The sequence below is a fragment of the Theropithecus gelada genome, chromosome 7b (genome assembly GCF_003255815.1).
Source record: "Theropithecus gelada isolate Dixy chromosome 7b, Tgel_1.0, whole genome shotgun sequence".
Lineage (NCBI taxonomy): Eukaryota > Metazoa > Chordata > Mammalia > Primates > Cercopithecidae > Theropithecus > Theropithecus gelada.
Genome location: NC_037675.1, coordinates 43,109,955 through 43,124,770, shown reverse-complemented (window position 1 = coordinate 43,124,770; position 14,816 = coordinate 43,109,955).

Below are 14,816 nucleotides of genomic sequence, written 5' to 3'. Positions count from 1 at the left end.
AATCAAAATTTTATATTCTTAGTAAGCTGCATTATTTCCAAATCACATTATAGTTAACATATAGTCTTATGATGTTATATTTTAATATATATTATTGTGCAAAGACATAAATATGTTTGATGTCAGTCTTTAATGTTCCTGTCCTTATAAACCTATTTCACAAAGTTCGCTCAATGCTCTTTCTTTATTCTACATTAAAACACTATAAAGTGAACTCCAAATGTGTAGTAGCAGCTAAGATGATGACTACTTATTATACTATTTGCAAGGAAACTAATTATTCACATTGGTGAAGTTATATTAAGTAATATCTTTATTAGATCAAAGATATAATGGACTAAAATATGGCGATAAGCTAGAAGATATCTTCATAGCTCAAATGAGACTGTTGTTGGAGGATAAACAGGAAAGCGTAGGCAAAGATACGGACCCAAGAAAGCTCATAGTGATCTAGGAAACAGGGGTATATCTTAATATATCTTAATGACTGGAGCTTAAGGAATATAGAGGTACATGCAAACTTTTTAGGTCAGTTGATCCTAAATAATTAATAACTTTAAAATTTGGCCGGGCGCGGTGGCTCAAGCCTGTAATCCCAGCACTTTGGGAGGCCGAGACGGGCAGATCACGAGGTCAGGAGATCGAGACCATCCTGGCTGACACGGTGAAACCCTGTCTCTACTAAAAAATACAAAAAACTAGCCGGGCGAGGTGGCAGGCGCCTGTAGTCCCAGCTACTCGGGAGGCTGAGGCAGGAGAATGGCGTAAACCCGGGAGGCAGAGCTTGCAGTGAGCTGAGATCCGGCCACTGCACTCCAGCCTGGGTGGCAGAGCGAGACTCCGTCTCAAAAAAAAAAAATAATAAATAAATAAAAAAATAAAATAAAATTAAATTAAATTAATGATAATTATTTGAGTTTAAGCAATGATTTCAACTTTTTAATTTCATTTTATTTAAAATTGACAAATAAAAATTGTCCATATTTATGAGGTACAATGTGATGTTTCGATACAAGTACACATTTGTGGAATGATCAAGCCAACCTAATTAACATCCCAAAAAAGCTAAAAAATGATTTTTTTCTTTTTGAGAAATTAAATCCCATATCAACTGTACAAAAGATGAACTTGACATGTAACAGCTATAACAGCAGGATCCTTTAGGAAACAGTTACTTTAATACGACACTTTAAAGAAGTTCAAATAAGCAAAACTCAGGGTTTCACTTGGGGCAGCAGGAATGCAAGCAAAAGGGAGGAGACATGTAAGGTTGTAGGTATAGGTGTAATTACTGCTAAAAATGTGGGTGTCATTGAGATTAGATATAATAAATGGTTACCAACATTCAAATTCAAATAACGTTGTTGGTTGGTGCACTATTAGTTAAGACATGGAATGCAGAAAGTACAGGCTGCGTATAAATATGTGTTTTGCAAAATAATCCCACTTTCAAGATGAAAGTAAGAAAATTAGGTGGATTTATCCAAGTTGAAAAGATTATCAACTTCCCATTTCAGAAAAAAACAAAAACAAAAACAAAAACAAAAAACTGGCACTGCAAGTTTTTGTGTGTTTGTTTATTTTACCCAAGCAATAAATTCAACCTATACAACTTTAACTTTTTAGATTTCTAAGTAGGAATGGCAAAGCCAAGCCATATCCTATTAAATATTCTGAATATCTAGTAAAATGAAGAAACACTATAAATACCAGTAACAACTTTAACCGTAGAAATCAAACAAGAAATTTGATAAAATCTTAATTAAAATTACTCAAAAGACATCTGCCAAAGAAATAAGAGAAGTTTATGGTGAGAACGGATGAGACTCTGTGTGGCTCCCAATCCTAGTTTCAACCATCAGAAATGGAAGGTGTGTTTTCTAACACTACAGCTTGGAAATACACACACACAAACACACACACACAGAGAATATTATTGTTATCTTTCTCACCTTCTAACTGGACCAAAGGGTAGAAGAGTACAGTGGTGAGACTAGGAAATTGTGAAAAACAAAAAATGTAATGGTAATTTATCAGTTAAGTAGTAAAAAGAAATTGTCAGAGGTAATTAAAAGAATACTCAACTATATATTGTCTACAAGAAACCCACGGTATTACATTAAAAGGCTCAGGTTGAAAGTAAAGGATTAGTGGAAGATGTATTATCCTAACACTAATCAAAAGAAAGCTGGAGTAACTGTATTAATTTCAAGAAAAGCAGACATGAAAACAAAGAAGATTGTAATGTTAGATTATAATAAAATGGTCAATTTTTCAATTCTTCAAGAAGACATATAATTCCAAATATGTCTGAACATGACTTAATAAAAAAATGTCAAAATATATGAACCAAAACTCATAAAACACAAAAGAGAATTAGGAAAATCTACTATTAAATTCAAGAATTCAACACCCTAAGATGACCTAAATAACACTACTGAACAAATTTATCTTGTTGGAATTTATGGAATCTTCCATCCAATAGCAGAGTACACATTCTTTGTAAGCTCACACGTGACATTCTCCATGATTAACCCATATTCTTAGCCATAAAACACACCTTAACAAATGGAAAGAATATAAACTATACAAGCATGTCCTCAGATGACAAAGGATTTAAACTAGGAATTTTTATACAAAGCTGCAAAACCTCAGAGATTTTTAAAAACACATTTCTAACTAGCACTTTGGTCAAAAAAGAAGTATCAGATAAAAACAATTTCAACTATATGAAAATGAAAATACAATTTATCAAAATTTGTAGGATACAGTGCAAAGAGTACCTTGAAAATTATAGTATTACATACACATATTAGAAAATAGGAAAGATTTAAAATAACAACTCCAGTTTCTCCTCTGGAAAACTAGACTAAGAGAAGCAAATTAAGCCTAAAAAGAGTCAAAGACAAACAAAATAATCGGAATTAGAATGTTCTTTCATCCCCACTATTCATCATCACACTGGATGATATGGGTTGGGTCTGCATCCTTACCCAAATTCCATCTCAATTTGTAACCCCCACATGTTCTGGGAGGGGAATTGTGGGAAGTGATTGAATCTTGAGGGTGAACTTCCCTTTTTCTTGTCTCATGATATTAAGTTCTCACACTATCTGGTTGTTTGAAGGTGTGACACTTCCCCTTTGGTTCTCTCTCTCTCCTCCCACCATGTGAAGAGCTTCCTTCTTACTTTCCTCCAAGATTATAAGTTTCCTGAGACCTCCCAGTCGTGCTTCCTTTTAAGTCTGTGGAAATATAAGTCAATTAAATCTCTTTTCTTCATAAATTACCCAGTCTCAGGTAGTTCTTTATAGTAGTGTGAGAACAAATACAGAAAATTGGTACCAGGAATGAGGGGCATTTCTATTATGGTACCAGGAATGAGGGGCATTTCTACCTGAAAATGTAGAAGTGATTTTTGAACTTGGTAATGGACAGAGGTTGAAAGAGTTTGGAGTGTTCAATAAAAGAAAGAATGATGTAGAACATTTGGAACTTCCTAGAGACTTGTTGAATGGTTTTGACTAAAATGCTGATGGTGATATGAACAATGAAGTCAAAGTTGAGGTGGTCTCAGATGAAAATGAGGAACTTATTGGGAACTGGAATACAGGTTACTCTTGTTATGCTTTAACAAAGAGACTGGTGACAATTTTCCCCTCCTAGAGATCTGTGGAACTTTGAACTTGAGAGATATAATTTATGGTATCTGGCAGAAGAAATTTCTAAGCACCAAAGTATTCAAGAGGTCACCTGGCTGCTCATACAGTCATATGCATTCACAAAGAGATGGTCTGAAATTAAAACTTATGTTTAAAAGAAAAGCAGAGCATAAAATTTTGGAAAATTTGCAACCTGACCATGTGGTAGAAAATAAAAAAAAAATATATGGGGAGAAATTCAAGCTGTCTGCCAAAGTTTGCATAAGAGGAGCCAGATGTTAGTAGCCATGTCGATGGGGAAAATGTCTCCAGAGCATGTCAGAACCTTCATGATATCCCCTCCCATCACAGGTCTGGAGACCTAGGAAGGAGAAATGGTTTCATGGGCCAGGCCCAGGACACAGGCCCCAACCTTTGATGGCTTCCATGTGGTATTGGGTCTCTGGGTGCACAGAAGTCAAGAGTTGAGATTTGGGAACCTCTGCCTAGATTCAGAACATGAATCAAGCACATGGATTTCCAGGCAGAAGTCTACTGCAGGGGCAGAGCTCTCATGGAGAACCTTTACTAGGGCAGTGGAGAGGGGAAATGTGGGGTTGGAGCTCCAACACAGAATCTGCACTGGCACATGGCCTAGTAGAGTGTGAGATAGGGCCACCATGCTTCACACCCCAGAAAGTTAAATCCGCCGACAGGTTGTGCAGTGTTCCTGGAAAAGCCACAGGCTCTCAACGCCATCCCAATAAGCAGTGGTGGGTATGGTACCGTTCGGAGTCACAGGGGTGGAGCTACTCAAGCCCTTGGGACCTCATGTCTTGAATCATCATGCCCTGGATGTGTGACATGGATTCAAAGAAGACTATCTTCGAGCTTTAAAATTTAATGATCTGGTTGTTTGAAAGTCTGTGACACTTCCCCCTTCACTCTCTCTCTCTCCCCACCACGTGAAGAGCTTTCTCTTCACCTTCCACCATGATCGCAAGTTTCCTGAGGCCTCCCAGCCATGCTTCCTGTTAAACATACAGAATGCGAGCCAAACCTCTTTACTTCATAAATTACCCAGTCTCAAGTAGTTTTATGTAGCTGTGTGAAAGCGTAGGAATTTGATGGAAGTCCAAAGTAGTATAATAAGACAAGAATAAATAAAAGCTAACCAGACTGAAAATGAAAAAATCTAACTATCTTTATTTGCCAATAACGTGATTGTCTATGGAGAAAAGTCAAAAGAACTTACAACAAAAAACTCCTGGTACTAATAAGCATGTAGAGTATGCATGCAAAATACAAAGTCAATATGTAAAAGTTAGTTCATTTTCAATATAAGCAACAAAAAATGGGAATTTGAAATTTTAAAAAGTACTATTTACAATAGCACCTACATATATAAACATTTTGGTATCAACCTAACAAAATATATACAGATTCTAAATGTAGAAAAATATGAAACACTGATTAAATAAATCATAGAAGATCAAAATAATAGATATGTCATGTACATTGATGGAAAATTCAATGGTTAGAATGTCAATTATTAACAATTTGATCTAAAAATTAATAAGATTCCAGTTAAAACCACAGAACAATATTTCATAGTTGTAGATAAACATTTATAATTTACATAGAAAGGCAAGAATCTAGGACAGTCAATAAAATGCTAAAGTAGAACAAAGTAGGAGTACTGGCACTACCCAGTTTTAAGACTCCTATAAAGCTTCCTGTAGCCATCTATAAATCTGCAGTAATCAAAACAGTGTAATAAGAGAATAACACATAGATTAATATGACAGAATAGAGTGTTCAGAAACAGACACGCACAAATATTGTCTATTGATTTTGAACAAAGGTCCATGGGCAATTCAACTAAAAACAGATAGACTATTAAACAATTGTTGCTGGAACAATTGAATGTCCTTATTAAAAAACAAAATTGAACACAGATACAGACCTTATACTTTAACCAAATATTATATTAGCACAAATAAATCATAGCTCTAAATAATAAATTTACTACCATAAAAATTATACCAAAAATGGGAAAAAAATTCATGTGAACAAAGGCTTAAAAACCTTTCAATTTTTAGGTACAATAACAAAAGTACAATCTGTAAAAGAAAAAGGTTGGTTTCAGAATTTACTAAGTAAGTTTTGTTCTGTTAAAACCACTAACGCCTAATTGGAAAAATAGTTGAAAAATAGTTGGAAAAATTGGAAATAGTTTCACTATTGGAAAAATAGTTGAAAAATTGTATTTCTGTAAGAGGACTTACAACCCAAATATAAAAATAATTATTAAAACTCATCAATAAAATGAAATTTCAATTTTAAAATGAGCATAAGATGTAAACAGATATTTTACCAAAGTAGACAGACAGGTGGAAAATAGCATATGCAAAACATAGTCAACATAATTTGCCATTAGATGACTGCAAATGAAAAATTAAAAAAAAAAATGAGATACAAACACACATCTATTAGAATGGCTGAAATCCAAAAATTTAAGAATCTACTAACGAGATTACAGAGCAACAAAAACCCTTATTCCTTCCTGGTGGGAATATAAAATGTCATCTCTATTTTGATATAGTTTAGCAGGTTTTACAAAGCTAAATTTATTTATTTTAGCTCAGAAATTTTGCTCAACTGATTTGAAAACTGATGTCCATATAAAAATATGCACAAAAATATTGAGAGCAGATCTCTTCATGAACACTCAAAACTGAAAGCAACCAAAATATCCTTTTGAAAGGTAAATTATTAAGCACATGTGGTATATTGCATAGAATGGAAACCAATTCAGTGAAAAAAAGGAAGGAGTTTTCAGTTCATGAAAATACAAATACATAGATTTTTTTTTTTTTTTTTTTTGAGACAAGGTATTGTTCTGTCACCCAGGCTGAAGTGCAGTGGCATATTCTAGGCTCACTGCAACATCCATCTTCTGGGTTCAAGATGTCTCCCACCTCAGCGTCCCAGGTAGCTGGGACTACAGGAATGTGCCTTCAAGGCCACCTAATTTTTGTATTTTTGGTAGAGACAGAATTTTGTCATATTGCCCAGGCTGGTCTTTAACTCCTGAGTTCAAGTGATCCACCTGCCTCACCCTCCCGCAAATTGCTGGGATTACAGGTGTGAGCCACTGGACCCAGCCTAGATAATTCTTAAGTGCATATTTCTTGGTGAATTTAGTCCATGTGAAAAGACAACATACTGCACTATTCCATTCAGCTAGTATCCCGGAAAATGCAAAACTATAGAAATTAGAGATACGTGGTTGCCAGGAATTTGGGGAGGGGTATGTTTTGAGTAGGGAAAGTACAGTGAATGCTTCAGAATGGTAAAACTATTCTATATGATACTGTCATAGTGAATAATGACACTATGATTTGTTAAAAACCATAGAATATTATGGCACCAAAAATAAAAACATAATGTATGAAAATATTTTTAAATAATTTAGGAGAGCAGGGAATTCCAAGATATAATATAAAATGCTACAAAAACATCTAACCTTATAAATGTGTAAAATTACCTTACTGAAAGATTTGGGGGAAATATAGTGACCCAAGTAAGTTTTAAAATTAAAGGCATTAAGGAACTGTGCATAAGCAGTATATTCTAATTGGGAAGGCAATGGAGAAAGTTAAGTCTGTAATATATAAAATCTTTATATAACCTCTTTGCAACTTTTTTGTGAATTTAAAAATGCTCTAAAATAATATATTTATTAAAAATGAAGAAAATATTATGCCAAGTGAATGAAGCTTATAATCAAATGTTTCATGCTGAAGTGGAGGTGTATCCAAAAGGATCTTCACATTGAAAAAGGATTCACCATCTAATTGGTCAAAGAAACTCTAGTGCTAGACATTTAAAAAATAACATCCTGAAGACAGCGCTTCCAAGATGGCCGAATAGGACCAGCTCCAGTCTGCGGCTCCCAGCGAGATCGATGCAGAAGACGAGTGATTCCTGCATTTCCAACTGAAGTACCTGGTTCATTTCATTGGGACTGGTTGGACAGTGGGTGCAGACCATGGAGGGTGAGCTGAAGCAGGGCGGGGTGTCGCCTCATCAAGGAAAAGCAGGGCGGGTTGTCACCTCATCCAGGCAGCTCAAGAGGTTGAAGGATTTCCCTTTCCTAGCCAAGGGAAGCTGTGACAAACTGTACCTGGAGAAACTGTACACTCCTGACCAAATACTATGCAACCTACAGACAAGGAGATACCTTCCTGTGCCTGGCTCGGTGGGTCCCAGGATCACAGAGACTTGCTCACTGCTAGCGCAGCAGTCTGAAATTGACCTGCAATGTTGCAGATTGGTAGGAGCAGGGGTGTCCACCATTGCTGAGGCTTGAGTAGCTCACAGTGTAAACAGAGGCCTAGAAGCAAAAACTGGGCGGAGCCCACTGCAGGTCAACAAGGCCTATTGCCTCTATAGATTCCACTGCTGGGGGCAGAGCATAGTAGAACAAAAGGCAGCAGACAGTTTCTGCAGACTTAATCATACCTGTCTGACAGCCCTGAAGAGAGCAGTGGTTCTCTTAGCAAGGCGCTCGAGCTCCGAGAACAGACAGACTACCTCCTCAAGTGAGTCCCTGACCCCTGTGTAGCCTGACTGGGAAACGCCTCCCTGTAGGGGCCGACAGACACCTCAAATAGATGGGTGCCCCTCTGGGACAAAACGTCCAGAGGAAGGATCTGGCAGCAATATTTGCTGTTCTTCAGCCTCTGCTGATGATACCCAGGAAAACAGGGTCTAGAGTGGACTTCCAGCAAACTCCAGCAGACCTGCAGCTGAGGGATCTGACTGTTAGAAGGAAAATTAACAAACAGAAAGAAATAACATCAATATCAGCAAAAAGGACAGCCACACCAAAACCCTATCTGTAGGTCACCAACAACAAAGACCAAAGGTAGATAAAACCATGAAGATGGGGAGAAACTAGAGCAGAAAAGCTGAAAATTCCAAAAAACAGAGTGCCTCTTCTCCTGCAAAAGACTGCAGCTCCTCACCAGCCAGGGAACAAAACTGGACAGAGAATACGTTTGATGAGCTGACAGAAGTAAGCTTCAGAAGGTCTGTAATAACAAATTTCTCCAAACTAAAAGAGTATGTTCTAACCCATTGCAAGGAAGCTAAAAACCTTGAAAAAAGGTTAGATGAATGGCTAACTAGAATAAAGAGTGTAGAGAAGACCTTAAATGACCTGATGGAGCTGAAAACCACAGCATGAGAACTTCATGACGCATGCACAAGCTTCAATAGCCAATTCAATCAAGTGGAAGAAAGGTATCAGTGATTGAAGAACAAATTAATGAAATAAAGTTAGAAGACAAGATTAAAGAAAAAAGAGTGAAAATAAATGAACAAAACCTCCAAGAAACATGGGACTATGTGAAAAGACCAAATGCACATTTGATTGTTGTACAGGAAAGACACAGGGAGAATGGAACCAAGTTAGAAAACACTCTTCAGGATATTACCTAGGAGAACTTCCCTAACCTAGCAAGGCAGGCCAGCATTCAAATTCAGGAAATACAGAGAACACCACAAAGATACTCCTTGAGAAGAACAACCCCAAGACACATAACTGTCAGATTCACCAAGGTATTGGAAAAAATATTAAGGGCAGCCAGAGAGAAAGGTCAGGTTACCCATAAAGGGAAGCCCATCAGACTAACAGCAGATCTCTCAGCAGAGACCCTATAAGCCAGAACAGAGTGGAGGCCAATAATCGACATTCTTAAACAAAATAATTTTCAACCCAGAATTTCATATCCACCCAAATTAAGCTTCATAAGTGAAGGAGAAATAAAATCCTTCACAGACAAGCAAATGCTGAGAGATTTTGTCACCACCAGGCCTGCCTTACAAGAGTTCCTAAAGGAAGCACTAAACATGGAAAGGAACAACTGGTACCAGCCACTGCAAAAAACATGCCAAATGGTAAAGGCCATCGATGCTATGAAGAAACTGCATCAATTAATGGGCAAAATGACCAGTTAACATCATTATGACAGAATCAAATTCAAACATAACAGTATTAAACTTAAATGTAAATGGGCTAAATGCTGGCAAATTGGATAAAGAGTCAAGACCCATGTCTGTATTTAGGAGACCCATCTCATGTACAAGGAGGCACATAGGCTCAAAATAAAGGGATGGAGGAAGATCTAGCAAATAGAAAGCACAAAAAATCAGGGATTACAATCCTAGTATCTGATAAAACGGACTTTAAACCAACAAAGATCAAAAGAGACAAAGGAGGCCACTACATAATGGTAAAGGAATCAATTCACCAAGAGGAGATAACTATCCTAAATATATATGAACCAATACAGGGACATCCAGATTCATAAAGCAAGTCCTTAGAGACCCACAAAGAGACTTAGACTCCCACAAATAATAACGAGAGACTTTAACACCCCACTGTCAATATTAGACAGATCAATAAGACAGAAGGTTAAGAAGGATACCCAGGACTTGAACACAGCTCTGGACCAAACAGACCTAATAGACATCTAAGAACTATCCACCCCAAATCAACAGAATATACATTCCTCTCAGCACCACATAACACTTATTCTAAAATTGACCATATAATTGGTAGTAAATCACTCTTCAGTAAATATAAAAGAACAGAAATCACAGCAAACTGTTTCTCAACCCACAGTACAATCAAATTAGAACTCAGGATCAACAAACTAACACAAAACCACACAACTACATGGAAACTGAACAACCTGCTCCTGAATGACTACTGGGTAAATAATGAAATGAAGGCAGAAATAGAGATGTTCTTTGAAACCAATGAGAACAAAGACACAATGTACTAGAATCTCTGGGACACATTTAAAGCAGTGTGTGCAGGGAAATTTATAGCACTAAATGCGCATAAGGCAAAGCAGGAAAGATCTAAAATCGGCACCCTAACATCACAATTAATAGAAGTAGAGAAGCAAGAGCAAACAAATTCAAAAACTAGCAGAAGGCAAGAAAAAACTAAGATCAAAGCAGAACTAAAGGAGAGAGACACACACCCAAAAAAAGACTCTTCAAAAAATCAATGAGTCCAGAAGGTGGTTTTTTGAAAAGATGAACAAAATAGATAGACTGCAAGCAAGACTAATAAAGAAGAAAAGAGAGAAGAATCAAATAGATGCAGTAAAACATGATAAAGAAGATATCACCATCGATCCAACAGGAGAGGATGTGGAGAAATAGGAACACTTTTACACTGTTGGTGGGATTGTAAACTAGTTCAACCATTATGGAAAACAGTATGGTGATTCCTCAAGGATCTAGAACTAGATGTACCATATGACCCAGCCATCCCATTATTGGGTATATACCCAAAGGATTATAATTCATGCTGCTATAAAGACACATGCACACGTATGTTTATTGCGGCACTATTCACAATAGCAAAGACTTGGAATCAACCCAAATGTCCATCAGTGACCGACTGGATTAAGAAAATGTGGCACATATACACCATGGAATACTATGCAGCCATAAAAAAGGATGAGTTTGTGTCCTTTGTAGGGACATGGATGCAGCTGGAAACCATCATTCTTAGCAAACTATCACTAGAACAGAAAACCAAACACCGCATGTTCTCACTCATAGGTGGAAACTGAACAATGAGATCACTTGGACTCAGGAAGGGGAACATCACACACCGGGGCCTATCATGGGGAGGGGGGAGGGGGGAGGGATTGCATTGGGAGTTATACCTGATGTAAATGACGAGTTGATGGGTGCTGACGAGTTGATGGGTGCAGCACAGCAACATGGCAGAAGTATACATATGTAACAAACCTGCACGTTAAGCACATGTACCCTAGAACTTAAAGTATAATAATAATAAAAAATAAAATAAAATAAAATAAAAAAGAAATACAAACTACCATTAGAGAATACTGTAAACACATCTACACAAATAAACTAGAAAATCTAGAAGAAATAGATAAATTCCTGGACACATATACCCTCCCAATATTAAACCAGGAAGAAGTTGAATCTCTGAATAAACCAATAATAACAGGTTCTGAAATTGAGGCAATAATTAATAGCCTACCAATCAAAAAAAGCCAAGGACCAGACGGATTCACAGATCAATTCTACCAGAGATACAAAGAGGAGCTGGTACCATTCCTTCTGAAACTATTCCAATCAATAGAAAAAGAAGGAATCCTCCCTAACTCATTTTATGAGGCTAGCATCCCCCTGATACCAAAGCCTGGTAGAAACAGAACAAAAAATACAGGAGAATTTTAGACCAATATCCCTGAAGAACATCAATGTGAAAATCCTCAATAACATACTGGCAAACTGAATTCAGCAGCACATCAAAAAGCGTATCCACTATGATCAAGGTGGCATCCCCATCCTGGGAAGCAAGACTGGTTCAACATGCAGAAATCGGAAAGTGTAATCCATCACATTAACAGAACCAATGATTAAAACCACATGATTGTCTCAATAGATGTAGAAAAGGCCTTCAACAGAATTAAACAGCTTTTCATGCTAAAAACTCCCAATAAACTAGGTATTGATGGAACGTATGTCAAAATAATAAGAGCCATTTATGACAAACCCACAGCCAATATCAAATGGGCAAAAACTGGAAGTATTCCCTTTGAAAACCAGCACAAGACAAGGATGCCCTCTCTCACCATTCCTATTCAACAGAATATTGGAAGTTCTGGCTACGGCAGTCAGGCAAGAGAAAGCAATAAAGGGCATTCAATTAGGAAAAGAGGAAGTCAAATTGTCTCTGTTTCCAGATGACATGATTGTATATTTAGAAAACCCCATTGTCTCAGCCCCAAATCTCCTTAAGCTGATAAGCAACTTCAGCAAACCCTCGGGATACAAAATCAATGTGCAAAAATCACAAGCATTCCTATACACCAATAGTAGACAAACAGAGAGCCAAATCATGAGTGAACTCCCATTCACAATTACTACCAAGATAATAAAATACATAGAAATCCAACTTACAAGGGATGTGAAGGACTTCTTTAAAGAGAATTACAAACCACTGCTCAACGAAATACAAGAGGATGGAAATAAATGGAAGAACAGTCTATGCTCATGGATAGGAAGAATCAGTATCGTGAAAATGGCCATACTGCCCAAGATAATTTGTAGATTCAATACTATCTTCATCAAGCTACCACTGACTTTCTTCACAGAACTGGAAAAAATTACTTTAAAGTTCACATGAAACCAAAAAAGAGCCCACATAGCCAAGACAATACTAAGCAAAAAGAACAAAGCTGGTGATATCATGCTACCTGACTTCAAACTGTACTACAAGGCTATAGTAACTAAAACAGTATGGTACTGGTACTAAAACAGATGTATAAACTAATGGAACAGAACAGAGGCCTCAGAAATAATGCCACACATCCAAAACCATCTGATCTTTGACAAACCTGACAAAAACAAACAATGGGGAAAGGATTCCTTATTTACTAAATGTGCTGGGAAAACTGGTTAGCCATATGTAGAAAGCTGAAACTGGATCCCTTCCTTACACCATATACAAAAATTAACTCCAGATAGATGAAAGACCTAACACTATAAAAACCCTAGAAGAAAACCTAGGCAATGCCATTCAGGACATAGGCATGGGCAAAGCCTTAATGATTAAAACACCAAAAGCATTGGCAGCAATAGCCAAAATAGACAAATGGGATACAATTAAACTAAAGAGCTTCTGCACAGCAAAATAAACTATCATCAGAATGAAAGGGCATCCTACAGAATGGGAGAAAATCTTTACAATCTACCGATCTGACAAAGGACTAGTATCCAGAATCTACAAGGAACTTAAACAAATTTACAAGAAAAAAACAACCCCATCAAAAAGTGGGCAAAGGATATGAACAGACACTTCTCAAACGATGACATTTATACAGAGCCAACAAACATATGCAAAAATGCTCCTCATCACTGGTCCTCAGAGGAATGGAAATCAAAACCACAATGAGATACCATCTCACACCAGTTAGAATTGTGATCATTAAAAAGTCAGGAAACAACAGATGCTGGAGAGGATGTGGAGAAATAGGAATGCTTTTACACTGTTGGTGTGAGTGTAAATTAGTTCAACCATTGTGGAAGACAGTGTGGCAATTCACAATCTTTCTTCAAAGCAGCGCTTCTGACCTAGAGTTCGTGTAAAGTAAATGGGTCACAAGAACTGTCTGACAGTATATCATAACTTGTAGAAGATCTGGACAAATCTACCCATCTGAAATATAATCAAAATATAAAGAAACAATGAAATTCCATTATTAGAATACATGGAAAACTAGATAACCTAAAACTCTTCTGCTAAAACATAGATAAAATTGCTACATAAAACCAAATGAAGTATTTTAAATGATTAGACAAGACTCTAAAAATGTAATAAGATTTCTCTAAGGCCAGGAATACACGGCAAAGGAATTAAGATAATAGTGCCTCTCACACATGTCCTGAGCATAACCAGAGGTCTGGGAGGTTTAAATATTGTGTGCCCCACATATAATAGAGTATAGAGTCTTCACACGTGTGTGTGTGTGTGTGTGTGCACGCGCGCGTGTGATGGAGTCTCACTCTGCTGCCCAGGCTGGAGTGCAGTGGCATCATCTCAGCTTACTGCAACGTCCACCTCCCAGGTTCAAATAATTCTCCTGCTTCAGCCTCCCAAGTAGCTGGGATTAAAGGCGCCTGCCACCATGCCGGGCTAATTTTTGTATTTTTGGTATAGAAGGCGTTTAACCACATTGGCCAGGCTGGTCTTGAGCTCCTGACCTCAGGTGATCCACCCGCTTCCCTCTCCCAAAGTGCTATGACTACAGGTGTGAGTCACCACGCACTGCCAAGGATAGAGTCTTAATGAAGACCAAGCCGTGCAAAGACAGTATGTAGAAAAAACTTACTCAACAATGCCAGACTGAAGGGAGAATTTTCTTTCTCATCGTTAGTTTGGTTGGTAGTGAAGAAAAAGGAAATTTCCTTTGATATTTCATACACATATGTAAGCTACAATACTTTTGGAACTGAAGATCATATCTGTAATGTGAAACCTTAAAAAATAATTCTATATAACAAAGAAAAATTTTATTGTGTAATAGATGCTTGACAGAGGCAAAACAC